Source organism: Triticum aestivum, chromosome 1A (genome assembly GCF_018294505.1).
Source record: "Triticum aestivum cultivar Chinese Spring chromosome 1A, IWGSC CS RefSeq v2.1, whole genome shotgun sequence".
NCBI lineage: Eukaryota > Viridiplantae > Streptophyta > Magnoliopsida > Poales > Poaceae > Triticum > Triticum aestivum.
Window position 1 is genome coordinate 305,801,912 of NC_057794.1, and position 21,514 is coordinate 305,823,425.

Genomic DNA, 21,514 nt, shown 5'->3' on the forward strand with positions numbered 1-21,514 from the left:
GAGGAGTTTTATTCAAGGCGAACTGTCAAGGGGTTCCCATTATGACCCAACCGCGTAAGGAACGCAAAAATCCGTGAACATAACACCGATATGATGGAAACTAGGGCGGCAAGAGTGGAACAAAACACCAGGCATAAGGCCGAGCCTTCCACCCTTTACCAAGTATATAGATGCATTAATTAAATAAGAGATATTGTGATATCCCAACAAGTAAACATGTTCCAACAAGGAACAACATCTCCATGTTCCAACAAGGAACAAACTTCAATCTTCACCTGCAACTAACAATGCTATAAGAGGGGCTGAGCAAAGCGGTAACATAGCCAAACAACGGTTTGCTAGGACAAGGTGGGTTAGAGGCTTGGTTCAACAATATAGGAGGCATGATAAGCAAGTGGTAGGTATCGCAGCATAGGCATAGCAAAAGAGCGAGCAACTAGCAAGCAAAGATAGAAGTGATTTCGAGGGTATGGTCATCTTGCCTGAGATCCCGCAAGGAAGAAGAACGAGTCCATGAAGAAGACAACCGGACATAGTCGAACAGATCCTCACAATCACGACGTTATCGGAACCAACCCGAAGAAGCAACACCAGAAAGAAGCAAACAATCATGGTAAACAACCACCACATAATCATGGCATGATGCACAATCAAGTATGATGCATGTCTGGTTTAAAGAGGCATGGCATGGCAAAATGCACAAGCAACCCTACAAATTAAGTGGAGCTCAATATGCAACGGGATGCATATTGACGGAACACCACAACAATTATTTAGTTCGATCTCGTTTATGTACCCAACAATATTAAATGTTGTTAAACATGGCAAGAGGGGAAGCATGATGAAACTATCTAATCTAGGCAAGTTTAAATGAGGCCGGAACAACAAAACAACAAGTCCAGAAACTCCTCATATGCATATATTAGGTTTGGTATTGTTCTGCCCTAAACATAATTTTAGAGTTGTTAAACATGCTAGATGAGTTCATCATGTTAAACTAGGCATTTTCCCACCCATTTACATATAAAGTTTATTAAATTCGGAGTTATGGTTATTTAGTTATGAAATAAAGCATTTTAGCATGGCATAGGAGCAAATTTAATCAAACATCATTTTAAACATTTTAAACATAGATGAAAGTTGGATATTATTACTCTACACAAAATTCTAAGCAACTCTCATATATAATTCATTTTAATCCGATGCACCAATTGTGAGTTATTATATGCATGTAGTCTAGGGGGTTTTCTGCAAAACTGTTGTCTCTGGAATAAAGGCAAAATCGCAGACTTGAAAAAAACAGGAACTGGGCCGAATCTGGCCGGCCCAACAAGAGAAAAAATCAAGAGGAGGGGGCGCTCGGGGGCTGCTCACCCTGGGCCTGGCCTAGTCGGTGGGAGGAGGGAGGCCTGGCGCTGGCTGGATCGAATCGAGGAGGGGAGGCGCGGTCCAGCGAGGCATCGTGCGGGTCAACGCAACAGCGGCGACAAGCACGATCCAGAACTGTTGCTTGAAGCAGGGAAGCAGGGGCCGACCGCGAGGGACTTGGACGACGGTGGTGGACTTGGCCGCGCACTCCGGCGAGGACGGACGAAGGGGCCGGATCCAGGTGGCGAAGGAGGAACGGCGAAGGCTCCACGGCTTGACGGCGTCCAAGCAGCGAACAGAGGGGGCTTGAGCGAGCTCCTGCTCGATGAAGAAGTAAGCAGAGGCCGGCGGAACCAGTTTCAGGCGCTGGGGAGGAGCAGAGGACTCCATGGCGAGGAAAAAAACAAGGGCGACGGCTCGATGGCACGGGACTTGGCGCGGCTACGGAGCCTCAGGCGACGGATGGGCGATGAGGAGGTCGTCCATGGCGAGGGGAACTTGCAGGGGGGTCTCTGTAGGCGCTGCGAAGGATTCAGAGAAGGAGATTAGTGTGTGTGAGAGAGAAACAGAAGCAGGAGGGAAAGGGAGCAGGGCTCTCGGGGCACTCATCTGTTGGTGGTGCTCGTCGGCGGAGGGGGCTCCGGTGGCTGGGCAGCGCGAGGGGGGAACGAGGTGAGGAGGAGGCGCTCGGGACAGGAGCTGGCTGCGGGAGGAGTGGGAGAAGAGGAGCTCCTCCGATTGGCCAGGTGGACCGAGGGGAGGAGGCGCTGCGAGGGGATCGATGGAGGTAGGTCGCGACGCTGGGTTTGCTCGGGAAGGAGTGAGGGATCCCGAGGAAGAAAACTAGGTGCGTGGCGGCGGAAGGATTTGGAGGATGGGATAGCTCCCCTAGATTTTAGGGTTTGTCCAAAATAGTCTAGGAGTGGACTATATATATATGGAAAGAGGGGAGTTTAGGGTAGATTTGGACCCTCCGATCAAAATCGGGTGGTTCAAGAAAAACTAGGTTAGGAAGCCCAATAAATAAAACGGAGACGTTTTGTAGATGTTTGGGGATGATCCGGATCCAACGGTGACGAAAGTCCGGTTCGGGTCCGGGACAACTTTCGGACGCGCGCGCGAGGAGGGCCGCGGGCTGACGAGAGAGGTTAGGTTGGGTCTGGCGGATTGTGAAGAGCGGGTTGGTCTGAGAGAAGAGGGGAGAGATGCAGCTCGGCACGGTTTCCGGAGACCGAAAACGTCCGACGTTAGACCGGCTATACTGCCGCTATAGTTATCCGTTGGGGCATCAAACGATCTCCGAATGCGATGAAACTTGACAGGCGGTCTATCTACACTATAATAAGACCACAGGTCAACTCTCATCCTATTCTAAGAACATTTTCCGGCCACTTATAAAATACTATTTCGGACATGCCGCGGGCGCGTGCAAGTGTGTCTGGGCTCAGAACGGACAATGGAGAGAACGAGGAGGCCGGAACGGATGCAAGTTTTGAAAACATGATGATGCAATGCACATGATGACATGATAAGATGCAACACGCAAGCAAATGACAAGACAACAACAGCAAATAAGCGGAGGACACCTGGCACATCGGTCTCGGGGCGTTACAATACCCTCTGATACTACTCATAGATTCATCAAAATAAGTAAACAACACATGAGAAACAGAATCTGTCAAAAACAGAACAGTCTATTGTAATCTGGATCAAACGTATACTTCTGGAACTCATAAAATTCTCAAATAAATTGCTGGACCTGAGGAATTTATCTATTAATCATCTTCAATTTTTTTTAACTAAATAGCACTTTCCAAAAAAAATGGCAGCAATTCTCGTGAGCGCTAAAGTTTCTGTTTTTTACAGCATGATCATAAAGACTTCACCCAAGTCTTCCCAAAGGTTCTACTTGGCACAAACACTAATTAAAATCATGAAACCACATCTAAACAGAGGCTAGATGAATTATTTATTACTAAACAGGAACAAAAAGCATGGAATAAAAATAAAATTGGGTTGCCTCCCAACAAGCGCTATCGTTTAACGCCCCTAGCTAGGCATGATGATTTCAATGATGCTCACATAAAGGATAAGAATTGAAACATAAAGAGAGCATCATGAAGAATATGACTAGAACATTTAAGTCTAACATACTTCCTATGCATAGGGATTTTGTGAGCAAACAACTTGTGGGAACAAGAATCAACTTGCATAGGAAGGTAAAACAAGGATAACTTCAAAATTTTAAGCACATAGAGAGGAAACTTGATATTATTGCAATTCCTACAAGCATATGTTACTCCCTCATAATAATTTTCAGTAGTATCATGAATTAATTCAACAACATAACCAGCACCTAAAGCATTCTTTTCATGATCTACAAGCATAGAAATTTTATTACTCTCAACATAAGCAAATTTGTTCTCAATCGGAATAGTGGGAGTATCATAAGAGACTTGAATACTACAAATTGTTTCCACATTAAAAGAGTAATATTCAGAAAAAGTGTAATCATAATCATGACAAGTTTTATAAATATAATCATCACTACTTTTTATAGCATATGTATCATCACAATAATTATCATAAGTAGGAGGCGTGCTATCATCATTATAGATTTGCATATCAAACTTGGGAGACTAAAAATATCATCTTCATTAAGCGTAGCATCCCCAAGCTTGGGACAAACATTAATTGCAGCAAATATATTCTCAAAAACATCATCTTCATCAAACATAGCATCCCCAAGCTTGGGCCTTTTCATATCATAAGCATAATCACTCTCATCATTAATACTATGGATAGCACCAATAGTATAGCAATTATCATATTCTTCCAAGCAAGTGCCAAAAAGATTTTCAAGATCATAAGAAGTATCATTACCTTCCATAATTATATTTTCAGGAGACACAATAGTAACAGGGGTAGCATTATTTGGGAGAGACATTTTTTTACCTCTCTTTCTTTTTCTTTTCTTCTTCTTCACCACATCATGTGTGGGTTCAATCCTCTTTTTGGAGCTCCTTATTAATGAGATTGGTTGAATAGGAGGCTCCTCCTCGTTACTTGATTCATCATAAGAAATAATAGGAGGATATTGGGAAGTCTCTTCCCTTTCATTAGTATTCTCTTCATCTTCTATTTGTTTTCTTTTCTTTATGTAGTTGGCAATATAAGGATTTTCAATACAATTCACTGCACGATACATATAAATTTCCTCTAGATCAAAGCCAAGCAAGTTTATAACGAGCAAATTCTGGAAGATGCTTAGTTATACGTTTCATTTCTTCGTAACCCATAAGCAAACTAAGTTCATTATAATGTGTAAGGGAAATCAAGTCATCACAATTTTTGGACACGATACGATCATGAAACAATTTGCATTGGGTATTGAAATGATCATGTTCATTGCAAAGCTCACAAGCATGGCCAACATAATTTAAATTTTTAGCACATTCATCTAGCTCTTCTTGCAACAATTTAGTTTCTAAGTACTTATACCTCTTGCAATATCTATCTTCCCTATTTGGTGTGTACTTACAAGCCCAATGCACTCCACAAAGATTGACATGTTTATAGGAGACATTTTCATCATAACTAGTGCAATCATCATTAGTATCATGGATATTCAAAGAATTCGTACTAACAACATTGCAATCATGCTCATCATTCAAATATTTAGTGCCAAACATTTTATAGATTTCTTCTTCTAGCACTGGAGCACAATTTTCCTTTCCATCATACTCACGAAAGATATTAAAAAGATAAAGCGTATGAGACAAACTCAATTCCATATTTTTTGTAATTTTCTTTTATAAACTAAACTAGTGATAAAACAAGAAACTAAAAGACTCGATTGCAAGATCTAAAGATATACCTTCAAGCACTCACCTCCCCGGCAACGGTGCCAGAAAAGAGCTTGATGTCTACTACACAACCTTCTTCTTGTAGACGTTGTTGGGCCTCCAAGTACAGAGGTTTGTAGGACAGTAGAAAATTTCCCTCAAGTGGATGTCCTAAGGTTTATCAATCCGTAGGAGGCGTAGGATGAAGATGGTCTCTCTCAAGCAACCCTGCAACCAAATAACAAAGAGTCTCTTGTGTCCCCAACACACCCAATACAATGGTAAATTGTATAGGTGCACTAGTTTGGCGAAGAGATGGTGATACAAGTGGTATATGGATAGTAGATAAAGGTATTTGTAATCTGAAATTATAAAAACAGCAAGGTAACTAATGATAAAAGTGAGCGTAAATGGTATTGCAATGCATGTAAATAAGGCCTAGGGTTCATACTTTCACTAGTGCAAGTCCTCTCAACAATAATAACATAATTGGATCACATAACTATCCCTCAACATGCAACAAAGGGTCACTCCAAAGTCACTAATAGCGGAGAACGAACAAAGAGATTATGGTAGGGTACAAAACCACCTCAAAGTTATTCTTTCCAATCAATCCGTTGGGCTATTCCTATAAGTGTCACAAACAACCCTAGAGTTCGTACTAGAATAACACCTTAAGACACAAATCAACCAAAACCCTAATGTCACCTAGATACTCCAATGTCACCTCAAGTCTCCGTGGGTATGATTATACGATATGCGTCACACAACCTCAGATTCATCTATTCAACCAACACATAGACCTCAAAGAGTGCCCCAAAGTTTCTACCGGAGAATCACGACGAAAACGTGTGCCAACCCCTATGCATAGGTTCATGGGCGGAACCCGCAAGTTGATCACCAAAACATACATCAAGTGAATCACGTGATATCCCATTGTCACCACAGACACACACAACAAGACATACATCAAGTGTTCTCAAATCTTTAAAGACTCAATCCGATAAGATAACTTCAAAGGGGAAACTCAATCCATTACAAGAGAATAGAGGGGGAGAAGAAAAATAAGATCCAACTATAATAGCAAAGCTCGCGATACATCAAGATCGTGCCAAATCAAGAACACGAGAGAGAGAGATCAAACACATAGCTACTGGTACATACCCTCAGCCCCGAGGGAGAACTACTCCCTCCTCGTTATGGAGAGCACCGGGATGATGAAGATGGCCATCGGAGAAGGATTGCCCCCTCCGGTAGGGTGCCAGAACGGGTCTAGATTGGCTTTCGGTGGCTACGGAGGCTTCTGGCGGCGGAACTCCCGATCTATTGTGCTCTCTGATGTTTTTAGGGTATATGGAGATATATAGGCGGAAGAAGTATGTCAGGGGGCCCACGAGGGTGGAGGGCGCGCCCAGGGTGGTAGGCGTGCCCCATGCCTCGTGGCCTCCTCGTAGATCCCCCAACGTGCACTTCAAGTCTTCTAGGCTTCTTTCCTTCCAAAAATGAGTTCCGTGAAGTTTCAGGTCAATTGGACTCCGTTTGATTTTCCTTTTCTTTGAAACCCTAAAACAAGGTAAAACAGAAACTGGCACTGGGCTCTGGGTTAATAGGTTAGTCCCAAAAATGATATAAAAGTGTATAATAAAGCCCATAAACATTCAAAATAGTAGATAATATAGCATGAAGCAATAAAAAATTATAGATACGTTGGAGACGTATCACCTATCAGCATGGAGTTTCTTCATGCGCTTTACACCAATATGACCTAAACGGCAGTGCCACAAATAAGTTACACTATCATTATTAAACTTATATCCTTTGGCTTCAATACTATGAATATGTGTATCGCTAGTATCGATATTCAATAAAAATAGACCACTCATCAAGGGTGCATGACCATAAAAGATATTACTCATATAAATAGAACAACCATTATTCTCTGATTTAAATGAATAACCGTCTCGCATCAAACAAGATCCAGATATAATGTTCATGCTTAACGCTGGCACCAAATAACAATTATTCAGGTCTAAAACTAATCCCGAAGGTAGATGTAGAGGTAGCGTGCCAACCGCGATCACATCGACTTTGGAACCATTTCCCAAATGCATCGTCACCTTCTCATTAACCAATCTTCGCTTAATCCGTAGCCCATGTTTCAAGTTGCAAATGTTAGCAACTGAACCTGTCGTGGTTTTGTCACGACAGATGTCCTCATGAAAGGACTTAGTTGTGGAGCCATCGCTACGGGTTAGCTTAAAGGGGTTTAAACCGGACAAGGGACACAGGGATTTTATACTAGTTCGGCCCCTTCGATGAAGGTAAAAGCCTACGTCTAGTTGAGTTGATATTGCTAGGGTTTCGATGACCAGGGAGTGAATCTGCTTTGCCTGGCTCTCGAGTTGTTGTTTTTCTCGTCCCTAAACCGCTGCCGGGTCGTCCCTTTATATACACAGGTTGACGCCCGCCGGTTTACAGAGTCCCGAGGCCAGATCATAAATGTGTCCGGCTTGGTCTCTATCTCCTACCTTACAATGCAAGTTACATGAGAAAGTCGGTTTACATCTACAAGCCTTAACTCGCCTTTGGGCCTTGGGCCTTTGTAAAGCGCCAGCATCCTCACATCTTCATGGGCTTCTAATCTTCATGGAGTTAATCCGGCTACTCCTGGCCGGTTTATGTCCAGTAGTAATATCCCCAACATTAGGCCCCAGATTGATTTGAACTTGTTCATGTCAATCTTCAACACTTAGAAAAAATCTTTCCTTTGAATCTTCATGTGAGCCTTGTCAACCGTCGTGACGTCATCCTTTATATCCGCTGTAAACCGCCATGACGTCATCTATTCGTTGAAGCCGAAGATGCCCTTTATTAATGAACATCCAACCATCGAGGCGACATCTTTATTAATTATCCATTTTTGGGCTCCTCAATTCCCGCGCCTATCGCTTATCCCTTCGCTTTATAAATAGGGTTGAGGCCCCTTTTCCTTTTCCTCCGCTGCCTCTTCGCCTCTTCTTCCTCCTCGCGACATCCCTGTGTTCGAGCGTCGCCGCCGCCGTCGAGCTTCGCCCCTGCTTCGTCACCGGCCGCTGCATCAACCTGGTTGCATCAGAAAAACGCGACGCATCACCGCTACCTCAACCGCCGCGGTAAGCTTCCCCTCTTTTCCCTGTAGATCCATTAGGGTTTCAATGTTCATCGAAGTTCATCGAAGCTCTGACCTTGTTCTTCTCTGTTCCTCCTTAGTCCATGGATAAAAAACCTCAATTTTGATGTATTCCGTGTAGCTGCCATAGTACTCCTTATCTTTCGCTATCACAACAAACCCTAATGCGCATAAAAATTGAGCTGGACCTTTGTGAACCTCTTTGGGGCCAACCTTTTTAGGTCTAACTCATTTTGCTTTTCCTGTCTTATGGTAGATCCAAAATTTCTATGTAGTCTTGTGAAACCTGTTTTACCTTACTTAGTCGTTTTTGCCCTAAGGCAGATACAGATCCAAGCTGTTTTACCAAGCTGCACAGTCAAGCTGATTACCTATGTAGATCCAAGCTGCACAGTCACCCCAAAGAATGGAATCAAACTTGGTTCTATTGTAAAAACACCTCCCCTGAAGATGAAAATCCTCTGCCGGGTTACCGTGCCCACCGGCTTGCCAATACTCATCCACTTCCACAACGTCTAAGTGCCCAGGAACGGGCTCGGTATGCACCTCAACTCGCCAAGCTGAGAGCCTTCCTCGCCAACGGCTTAACCGGAGTAGACTTCGTCCGTTGCTGGATATTCTAGAGTATCCTGTCGTTAAGTCGCCGCTCCGGCTTAATGTGTGAGTATACTGGTGAAGTAGAAGACTCCCAATGCCATATCAATATCCAGCTAACAGATGAAGAAGTCACTGAAGCTGTTAAGAAATTTTGAACGAACCGAAAGCTACTTGTCGCCAAACCGGACTACTCCCCTTTTACACGCAAAACAAGCCGCCTGCTGTGAGTATTGGTCCTCCGCTTTACCTTTGATATCTTTAGATTGTACAATCCTTGAATACCCATCCTTTTATTTTTAAACAGGGTGATGATCAGTTTTGGAAGAAGAAACCTCAAGAGAAAGCGACAAAAACTTCCCGCCCTAAAACCAGAGCCGTCAAGAAGACCACAAAGCGGAAAGCACCTGAATGCATTAGTATGGAACTGGACGACGACCTAGATGAACCACAAATTGAGGTAGAACTTGATTCACTTGGTTCCCTTTTCATGCATCTCATTGACAATGATACTTATCAGGAGGACGTGGAGGGCAGTCAAGCTGACGATGCAGAGGTAATTATCCTTTCCTTCGGTTCAGACTCTATGCCAACACAAAAAATCCGTCAAGCGGTCCGAAAAGTAAGCTTTTCTCATCCTCTTGCTTACTTGGATCCAACATTTATTTTGAAGATGCAGCAGCACGAGGCTCGCCGCACCACCCGGCACAGCGGCCAAAAGGTCACTTCGGCCGGTTTACCTGACACCCCGGTTCGAAAGCGCCGATCTGAGGTCTCACCCACTTCTGACAATTCTTATCCCAAGGCAGGTTATTTCCGACAACCTCTTAATCCGTCCGATTCAAATTATCAGGTGACACCTCCCTCATCCTCTGGCGAGTCAACAGCGACCCAACTCCCTCCTCTCAAGACCGTAGCTGGGTAAATGTTTCGCCCCTTTCTTTTGATGTTTCATGCTTGATATGCTGTGCTAAACCTTTCGCCTCTTTTTCTATTGTAGAGCCAAAGCCAGACCGAGCAAAAAGGCTCGGGTTAACAATCCGCCCAAAGATCAAGTGGCTCTTGAACCGGAGCAAACAGTTGAACCGGAATAAACGGTTGAACTAGAGGGCCCAAATCCTGAAGCTATTTTTGATGAACCACCCCCTCGAGACCACAATATTGATGAATAACCAGAAATTGACGCTGCTGTGCCTGATAATGAACCGGTAGATCCAATCCGGGCTGATGACAGGTCTTCTAGCCCGGTGAGAGCCGCTGACACTCCATCAACTCTAGCAAAGACTGCTGGAGACAAAGAAGGCGATGTGATCATTACCGGTATGAGCCACAGCTCTCGTGGCCATCCAGTTGTATTTGCGAAACATAGTGCCAAGGAAGAGCGTGCTGCCATGGAAAAAGGCAAGTGGAGCACCAACTTGTCAAGCTATGCCCATCTCAGCGCTCAAGAACTCCACTCCGGTTTTCTAAACCGTTTGCACTCAAACCGTGATTATGAAGTCAGTTTAGTGAATCTGATGAAAGATCAGTATGGGGTATTTTTATCACTTTTCCTTTCTGAAATCCAAAGTTCCAGTATCATCCCAAGTAGCCCCCAAGGGCCGATTTAATCATAAACTGGGACTTTGAAATATCTTTAATCCTTGCATGTTAATCCTCCATACATCAAGTCATCGCTGGGAACAAACCGGTACCTTATCATTGTATTCCTGAAATTTTCATCAGTGTAGCCCCGAAGGGCCGGTTTATCTTTGTAAGGTAAACCGGGTCTTGAATCAATGCGTCAACTTTGAACGGATGTACATTAGCCCCTAAGTGTTAAGGATAATGCTTGCATTGTACTTGAGACTTGTGAAAAAATACGTTGATGATAGAGCAAATAGGCATTAGCCCCCAAGTATAAAGTGCATAACTCGTTATACGTTTGGTACTTCATAACCTGTTCTGATGACATACCTCACCTTTGTAGGCTGAGTTGAGTAAGAAGGATGCTCAAACCGCAGACCTTCAGGAGAACATCAAAACTCAGCAAGCAGAGGCTTCCAAGGCCAAGGAGGAGTTAACAAATGCCCTAGCAACCATGGAAAGCCTGAAAGAGACCTTCAAGAAAGAACATGTAGACTGGGAAACAGAAAAGGCCGGTTTGATAAAAAAGGCCGAGGACGCAGAGGCAGCCCTGAAACCGGTGGTTGAAGAATTGACCGGCTTAAAGCGGCAGATTAACGCCATGACTTCTGCTGTGTTTGGTAAGTACCCTCTCATGTAGTTTGTCTAACTCATAATATCTTATCAATGATTGGTTTACTGATAGTTAACCATGACAGGGAACCGCATTGCTCACCTGGGTTTCGACATGCGGATGAAACTTAAAGCGGCCTACACTTTAATAGAACAGCTGTTCTCTGGCTCCCAGCGAGCCATTTGCACTGCAGCTTATAACAAGCCTACGCCATCGCTGATAAAAGAAACCATTGAAAAGCTGGCCATGCTACCTGTCCAGATCAATGAACTGAAGAAAGCAGCTGCAAGATCAGGAGCGCTGACCACGCTAATCCGGGCCAAGGTGTGGATTCCGGATCTTGAACCTGCAGATATCATCAAAGGGTATCCTGGTGTAAAAGAAGATGGCTCAGACTTCAACAACGACGATCTTCGAAGGCTAACAAAGGAGATGCAACCGATAGCAAGCAAACTGGCAGAGGACACAGATCTATCGCATTTTCAACTGGTTTATGATGCTGAGGGAAAAAGACAGCCCGCGTCAACCCATGATGTTGAAAATCTTGTGCCACCAATCCGTAAGCATACTTACGCTCCTGACATTGACCCCTCCAATCTTATCCATGAAGAGGCCGTTTTTCAAGCCTTAACCCGAATCGATTGGTCAACGGTTGATTTACAGCGTCTAGGGAGGGATGAAGAGAATGTGACCGCGCAAGATGACCCCCAACCGTCAAGCCGTCCCAATGAGGAATCCTAAACTGGTGGCCGGTTTATCTATTGCAGTCTGCCACTCCTTTGAAAACAATTATTCAATTGGGGCTTATTGAAAGCGCCTTTGTAATAGGATAGCATGAACACCTTCTCTGCCATGCCATCGAGCATGTTTGTTTTGCTTGATACCTGAAAACTTGTTGTCCCCTTGGGATCTATTTATGCATAGTCCATTATGATTTGTGTTCCTGCATATAAGAACTTCGGAAGTGTCCTAGTGGTTTACCACTGGATGGGTCATGATGCCAAAAATATATACATAACTTGGGTGGACAACCAAGATTTGTAAAAATAGATGATACCTGTCATATACCTTGTTAGCTCACCAAATGTTTGTATAGTAAGGGTGAAAAACACCAATCCGGAGTGTTGATGACTCCTTACCCTCTTGCTAGTTCATATAAAAATCAAGCCGGGCTATGCTAGCCGCTGATTTGTTCGTATAATGCTGGTGACCTGTAGCCAAAATCAGACCGGAGCAATTAGCTGCCGGTTTAAATCTGATTATGTACTAACAACTGAGCGTGGAAAGCCATGTCGGGTTTTAATAAACACTGGTTTATCAGAAAATACTTATAAATCCCTGATCAAAAGATGTTAAACAACAAATCCGAAAGAAATATGCAAGGCTTTTCATGGGCTGCTAGGCCCTAAATCGAGGCTTTTCATGGGCTGCCAGGCCACTGAGTTAAACCAATTTGCAAAGCCTTTTAAGATGGACCTCAATCTTTAACCAATCACCGTTTTAACTTTGACAAGTTCAGGGTCTATGAGATTGACTTGTCAAACGTTCAATGGGTCATGCCAGGCTTACCTGGACGGAGTGACTTACTTAAAGAGGCAGGATAACCCGGGGTTTTAGGTGTATACACCTGGCTTCCAAGCCTGACTTGATAGCCTATTACAAGGGTGCAAGCTCGTTTGTTCTTTGAGAAGCAAGGAGCCCCCAGGTAATATTTGAGCTATGCTCAGTGGTTACCTATGTTTGAGTTGTGCTTGAAGCAACGGACTATCTTTGGTTCCACATAATTTCCTTTTGGCTTTAAGCCTCTCAAGAGGTGCAACTATGGTGTGAATACAACCAAGCCCCCTAGTGATATCCCTGTTTGGTTTTAAACCGATCAAGATGTGTAGCTATGGTTCAAATACGACCAAGCCCCCCAGTGATATCCCTGTTTGGTTTTAAACCGATCAAGAGGTGTAGCTATGGTTCAGATATGACCAAGCCCCCTAGTGATTTCCTTCATATCTGTGTGGCTTATAGGTCGGGTTAATAGAACTCCACTTTTGTTAGTAAAAGCCTCCATGAAAACACACATGATGTAAAAAGAACAGAGACCCCGCTTTAGCTGAGGCTCCGGTTTAATATATAATATATACATTGTCATAAGTATGTACATAAGAAGAGCCTGTGGCTCAAGTGTAGTAAGGCCGAAGAAGAGCTATATTCCATGGCCGCTGGGTCTCTTCCTCCGATTTGCGTGAGTCTTTGTGCTCTCAAACATCGATAAGGTAGTATGACCCGTTGTGCAGGTTTTTGCTGAGCACAAAGGGTCCTTCCCAAGGTGGGGATAACTTGTGCATATCAGTTTGACCCTGAATGAGCCGGAGCACCAGATCGCCTTCTTGAAAGGTTCTAGTCTTAACCCGGCGACTGTGATAGCGTCGGAGATCTTGTTGATAAATCACCGACCGTGCTGCTGCCAGATCACGCTCCTCATCTAACAGATCCAGTGAGTCCTGACGTGCCTTCTCATTGTCAGCTTCAATGTAGGCCGTCACACGGGGCGAGTCATGACGGATGTCACTAGGAAGAACCGCCTCTGCTCCGTAAACCATGAAGAAAGGTGTATAACCCGTCGATCTGTTTAGTGTGGTGTTGATACTCCATAATACAGAAGGTAACTCCTCCACCCAACAACCCGGTGTCCGCTTTAAAGGAACCATAAGCCGGGGCTTGATACCTCTCAAAATTTCTTTATTTGCCCTCTCAGCTTGCCCATTAAACTGGGGGTGAGCAACTGACGCTATATCAAGCCGGATGTGTTCACGTTGACAAAATTCCTCCATGTCACCCTTAGACAGAGTAGTACCATTATCCGTGATAATGCTGTGTGTAAAGCCAAACCGGAAGATCACCTTTTTGATGAATTGAACCGCCGTGGCTGCATCACACTTACTGACTGGCTCTGCCTCTACCCATTTGGTGAACTTGTCAACCGCCACCAACAGGTGGGTCTTTTTGTCCTTGGCTGTCTTAAAGGGCCCAACCATATCAAGCCCCCAAGTTTCAAACGGCCAAGTGATTGGAATCATTCTCAATTCCTGAGCCGGAACATGAGTGCACCGTGCAAATTTCTGACAACCGTCACACCTTTTGACTAAATCCTCAACATCAGCATGAGCCATCAACCAATAGAAGCCATGACGAAAAGCCTTAGCCACCAAGGATTTTGAACCGGCGTGGTGACCACAATATCCTTCGTGGATTTCTCTCAAAATCTCACAACCCTCTTGAGGAGACACACAACGCTGAATTGCTCCTGTGATGCTGGAACAATGTAGCTCCCCGTTGATAATGGTCATTGACTTGGATCGCCGGATTATCTGTCGGGCCTAAGTTTCATCCTCCGGTAACTCGCCCCGGTTCATGTAAGCCAGGTACGGGACTGTCCAATCCGGTATAACATGCAAAGCCGCCACCAACTGGGCCTCCGGGTCAGGGATAGCCAACTCCTCCTCCCTGGGTACTTTGACTGACGGATTATGAAGTACGTCGAGGAACACATTAGGTGGCACCGGTTTACGCTGAGAGCCTAAGCGACTTAAAGCGTCCGACGCTTCATTCTTTCGCCGGTCTATATGGTCCACTTGATAACCTTTGAAATGACCAGCCACTATGTCCACCTCACGTCGATATGCAACCATGAGCGGATCCTTAGAATCCCAAGTGCCAAATACCTGCTGAGCCACCAAGTCCGAATCACCAAATCACTTAACCCAGCTTAAGTTCATTTCCTTAGCCATCCGCAGACCATGGAGTAAGGCCATTAGTACAAGGGAACATAAAGCGGAGAACATAACAAAACTTGTCACCTCATGGGGAAGTTAAGATGACTCCCGCCCCTGAGCCCTCCAATTGCCTGGACCCATCAAAGTGAATAGTTCAGTAAGTGTTGTCTGGCTTTTCCTCTGGCATCTACAACTCTGTCCAATCATTGATGAAATCCACAAGTGCTTGAGATTTGATGGTTGTGCGAGGTGTATACTTGAGCCCGTGGGGTCCAAGCTCAATAGCCCACTTAGCAATCCGGCCAGTTGCCTCTCTGTTTTGGATAATGTCTCCCAAGGGGGCTGAACTAACCACTGTAATAGGATGACCCTGAAAATAGTGCTTGAACTTCCGGCTTGCCATAAAAACTCCATACACCAGCTTCTGCCAATGTGGATACCTCTGCTTTGACTCAATAAGTACTTCACTGATATAATAATCTGGCCGTTGAACCGGATACTCCTTTCCAGCCTCCTTGCGCTCCACAACGATAGCCACACTGACAACCCGGGCATTAGCAGCCACATATAGCAATAAAGGCTCTTTATCAACCGGAGCCGCAAGGACAGGTGGTTCAGCTAACTGTCTCTTCAAATCCTCAAACGCTTTATTAGCCGCGTCGCTCCAGACAAAATCATCTGTTTCTTTAACATCTGATATAAAGGGATAGCTTTCTCCCCAAGACGACTGATAAACCGGCTCAAAGCCGCAATCCGGCCTGCTAAACGTTGAATGTCATTGATACACGCCAGTTTAGCTAGGGACGTAATAGCTGAATTTTTTTTTCCGGATTAGCTTCAATGCCCCTGTTAGACACCAGAAAACCTAAGAGCTTGCCTGCCGGAACACTAAAGGAACATTTGTCTGGATTAAGCATCATCTTATAAACTCGGAGGTTGTCAAAGGTCTCTCTCAAGTCCTCTATCAAGGTTTCCTCCTTTCTGGATTTTACCACAATATCATCCACATATGCAAGAACGTTACGCCCAATCTGCTTTTGAAGACAATTCTGAACACATCGTTGATAAGTTGCCTAGGCACTCTTGAGCCCAAAAGGCATGGAGACATAGCAGAAGGCTCCAAAGGGAGTTATAAAGGCTGTCTTCTCCTGGTCCTTAACTGCCATTTTGATCTGATGGTAACCATAGTAAGCATCAAGAAAACACAATCGATCACAACCCGCCGTAGCATCAATAATCTGATCAATACGAGGAAGGGCAAAGGGATCTGCTGGAGATTTCTTGTTCAAATCGGTGTAATCCACACACATACGCCAAGTGCCATTTTTCTTAAGAACCAGCACCGGATTAGCCAGCCACTCTGGATGAAAAACCTCCATGATAAACCCTGCAGCCAAAAGCCGAGCTACCTCCTCACCAATAGCCTTACGCCTTTCTTCATTGAAATGGCGGAGAAACCGTCTGACCGGTTTAAACTTAGGATCTATATTAAGTGTGTGCTCAGCGAGTTCCCTCGGTACACCTGGCATGTCAGAAGGCTTCCATGCAAAGATGTCCCGGTTCTCACGGATGAACTCGATGAGCACGCTTTCCTATTTGGGATCCAGGTTAGTGCTGATGCTGAACTGCTTGGAAGAATCGCCAGGAACAAAATCAACCATCTTAGTGTCTGTAGCCGATTTAAACTTCAACGCCGGATCATGCTTTGTAGTTGGTTTTTTCAAAGAGGTCATGTCTGCCGGATCAACCTTGTCTTTATAAAATTTCAGCTCCTCTGTGGCACAAACCGACTCAGCATAAGCCGCATCCCCTTCTTCACATTCCAAAGCAATCTTCCTGCTCCCATGTACTGTGATGGTCCCCTTATGACCCATCATCTTAAGCTGTAAATAAACATAACACGGCCTCGCCATGAACTTGGCATAAGCCGGCCGCCCGAACAGGGCATGATACGGACTCTTGATTTTCACTACCTCAAAAGTCAACGTCTCTGACCTTGAATCATAATCATCTCCAAAAGCCACTTCTAGGGCTAGCTTGCCAACTGGGTACGCCGATTTACCAGGCACCACTCCATGAAAGACCGTATTCGACGGTTTAAGATTCTTATCTGCCAACCCCATCCGGCGGAAGGTATCATAGTAAAGGATATTGATACTACTCCCCCCATCCATAAGCACCTTGGTGAACTTATACCCCCCAACTTGAGGTGCCACCACTAAGGCCAGATGACCCAAATTATTAACCCGGGGCAGGTGATCCTCTCGACTCCATAAAATTGGTTGTCCAGACCAGCGCAAATACTGAGGCACTGCTGGTTCAACAAAATTCACGGCCCTTTTGTGCAACTTCTGATCATGTTTACACAAGCTAGTGGTGAAGACATGATACTGCCCACTATTCAACTGCTTCGGATGGCTCTGATAACCCGACTGTTGCTGTTGCTGATTTCCTTGATGGTTATACCCTCCCTGATTACCTTGATTACCTTGATTACCATGCCCGGTTTGATTGCCCTGGAATCCTGAACCGGAGTTGTTACCTCCATAACCCGGGCCATGCAAACCACCTCCTGAACCGCCAAGTGCGCCATTATCATACTGAAATTGATTGGAATTTTTGAACTCCCGCATAATGTAACAATCCTTCCAAAGATGTGAAGCTGGCCTCTCCTTCGATCCATGTTTTGGGCAAGGCTGATTTAGCAGGCGTTCAAGATTGGGACCTGACCCTCCACCCCGCTGGGGCTGTTTACCCGTACGACGCTGACCGTTATCCTGAGCATTGGTATTAGCCACAAAGTCCAAACTGTTGTCTGCCTTGCTCTTACCATTGTTCCCCTGTCCTGCCGGATTATGCTGCTGCCCCTTGGCCCTGCCGTTCTTTTTCCCTTTCCCCGATTTGTCATCCTCAGACTCAGGGTCCTTAGTACTATTGGAATTGGCATACTTCACCAGGGCGACCATAAGGGTTGACATGTCATTGCAATGACATTTGAGCCTTCCTAGCTTCAGCTTTAATGGCATAAACCGACAATTGCCTTCCAACATCAAAACTGATGTATCCGCATGGATGCGGTCCGACGAATGCAGAATAGCTGAGACTCGCTTCACCCAATGGGTTGTAGACTCCCCATCTTCCTGAACACAAGCGGCCAGGTCTACAATTGACATAGGCTGCTTACAAGTGTCTTTAAAATTCTGGACAAACCGGTATTTAAACTCAGCCCATGACCCGATAGAGTTAGCTGGTAAGCTTTTTAACCAAGTACGAGCTGTCCCCTCCAACATCATGGTGAAGTACTTAGCACACACCGCTTCATCCACATCCAACATCTCCATTGCCATCTCATAACTCTCCACCCATGACTCAGGAGGCAAATCGGCAGTGTAATTGGGCACCTTACGTACGCCTTTAAAATCCTTGGGCAGTCGTACATTACGATAAGCGGGGGTGAGACACGGGACCCCTAAAGAACTGAAGACCACGCCTGGCTCCACTGAAGCGGCAGGACGAACCGGAGTAGGCTGGCGGGCCTCGTGCTGTGCCGCTAACTCGGCTTCTCGACGTGCACGACCGTGATCCACCACATCCTGTGCATTAGCACCACCGGCCGGGTTATGCCCTCGCGGCGAGTTACGGCGACGCGCACTGCTTGACACGTCCGGTTCATCCTCAACGTGCCTATTGTAGCTCCGACTCGGACGAGGGGTGGAATGAATCCTCTCACGACTATGCAAATAATCTTGCTGTTAGTTTAAGGCTGTCTGAAGGAGCTCTCTGGCCCGTCGCGTGTCGATCGCTACTAGCTACTCGCCGTCAATTGTGAGGGCTGCTAATCGTGAAGCGGCAACCACAATGTTATCCAACGGGTTGGAATAATGCCCCGAGGGTGTCGGAACGTACTACGGCACAATGTTATTCTAACGAGGTGGGTCCATCGCACACGGCTGAACTGGTGCTCCTCTTACTGGTGCCTCCGTCCGGTTTACGACTGGTTGGTTACTGGTTCCTGCTCCTGGCATGTTGAAGAGATTTCTTGCTTCGTAGTTCGGCAGGAGGTGCGACCAGTATCTCCTCCTCATGACATCATCGGAGGCATTCTGATCCAGCCTAAGCCGGTAAGCCTGAGTCTCCAACTCGGCCCGCTCAGTAGCCATCCTGGCGTTCTCTGCCGCCAGGTCTGCTTTAGCCTGAGCTATCTGATCCTTCACCTTTACAATTTCCGCATTGTGCTGATCCCGGTTTGTCGCATCAACCTCTGCCGCCAGCAATGTTGCTAAAATGTCGAACAAATCGGACAAAATCTGAGCCGGAGGCGGCACAGAGCCCCCTGCTCCTGCTGGCGTTGCCGTTGCTGAACCGGAGATTACTGTCGCGGCTGTAGAAGAGGTGTGGGCCGGCTGTGTTCTGGCCATGAAGATCGCGACCCGGTTTGGCAGATCGAGGGGGTCTGGAATACTGTCGCCATCGGAGCCTCCGCTGATCCGGCCATCCTGTAGCTGATACAGTGACTCACTCTCTCCAGTTGAAGATTCGTCATCAGAACAGACAATGGTTTCCGCATCAGATGCCGGTCCATCCTCATATCCCGCTCCATGGATGACACCTATGAAAACACGCCTTGCTGCGGGCTGAACCGGGGTGGGGTTTGCACGCTGAGCCGTCTCGATAATGTCGGTGCAGGTGTCCGGCTCAGGGCCCATCTCGCCGATCTTGCCGATGAAGACGTGAATCCCACCAAAGGGGACCCGGTACCCGTATTCGATTGAACTGGCCTCGGGGCCCCATCCTGCATCGTCGATGTAGAGCTTGCCGCGACGACTCATTGTCATCCGGCCCACAGCCTATCCCTTGAGTCCTTCGAAGCTGCCCTTCAAGAACTTGAAACCATCGTGCGATAGCCCCACGGTGGGTGCCAATTGTCGTGGTTTTGTCACGATAGATGTCCTCATGAAAGGACTTAGTCGTGGAGCCATCGCTACGGGTTAGCTTAAAGGGGTTTAAACCGGACAAGGGACACGGGGATTTTATACTAGTTCGGCCCCTTCGATGAAGGTAAAAGCCTATGTCTAGTTGAGTTGATATTGCTAGGGTTTCGATGACCAGGGAGCGAATCCGCTTTGCCTGGCTCTCGAGTTGTTGTTTTTCTCGTCCCTAAACCACTGACAGGTCATCCCTTTATATACACAGGTTGACGCCCGCCGATTTATAGAGTCCCAAGGCTGGATCATAAACGTGTCCGGCTTGGTCTCTATCCTTCCTATCTTACAATGCAAGTTACATGAGAAAGCCGGTTTACATCTACAAGCCTTAACTCGCCTTTGGGCCTTGGACCTTTGTAAAGCGCCATCATCCTCACATATTCATGGGCTTCTAATCTTCCTGGAGTTAATCCAGCTACTCCTGGCCGGTTTATGTCCAGTAGTAATATCCCCAACAGAACCAGTATCAAATACCCAGGCACTACTATGAGCATTAGTAAGGTACACATCAATAACATGTATATCAAATATACCTTTCACTTTGCCATCCTTCTTCTCCGCCAAATACTTGGGGCAGTTCCACTTCTAGTGACTAGTTCCTTTGCAGTAGAAGCACTCAGTCTCAGGCTTAGGTCCAGACTTGGGTTTCTTCACTTGAGCAGCAATCGGCTTGCTGTTCTTCTTGAAGTTCCCCTTCTTCCCTTTACCTTTTTCTTGAAACTGGTGGTCTTGTTGACCATCAACACTTGATGCTCCTTCTTGATTTCTACCTCCGCAGCCTTTAGCATTGCGACGAGCTCATGAATCGTCTTATCCATCCCTTGCATATTATAGTTCATCACGAAGCTCTTATAGCTTGGTGGCAGTGATTGAAGAACTCTGTCAATGACACTATCATCAGGAAGATTAACTCCGAGTTGAGTCAAGTGGTTGTGGTACCCAGACATTCTGAGTATATGTTCACTGACCAAACTATTCTCCTCCATCTTGTAGCTGTAGAACTTATTGGAGACTTCATATCTCTCAATCCGGGCATTTGCTTGAAATATTTACTTCAACTCCTGGAACATCTCCTATGCTCCATGATGTTCAAAACATCGTTGAAGTCCCGGTTCTAAGCCGTAAAGCATGGCACACTGAACTATCGAGTAGTCATCAGCTTTGCTCTGCCAGGTGTTCACAACATCTGGCGTTGCTCCTGCAGCGGGTTTGTCACCTAGCGGTGCTTCTAGGACGTAATTCTTGTGTGCAATAATGAGGATAATCCTCAAGTTACGGACCCAGTCCGTGTAGTTGCTACCAACATCTTTTAACTTAGCTTTTTCTAGGAACGCATTAAAATTCAACGGAACAACAACACGGGCCATCTATCTACAACAACATAGACATGCAAAATACTATCAGGTACTAAGTTCATGATAAATTAAAGTTCAATTAATCAAATTACTTAAGAACTCCCACTTAGATATACATCTCTCTAATCATCTAAGTGATCACGTGATCCATATCAACTAAACCATGTCCGATCATCACGTGAGATGGAGTAG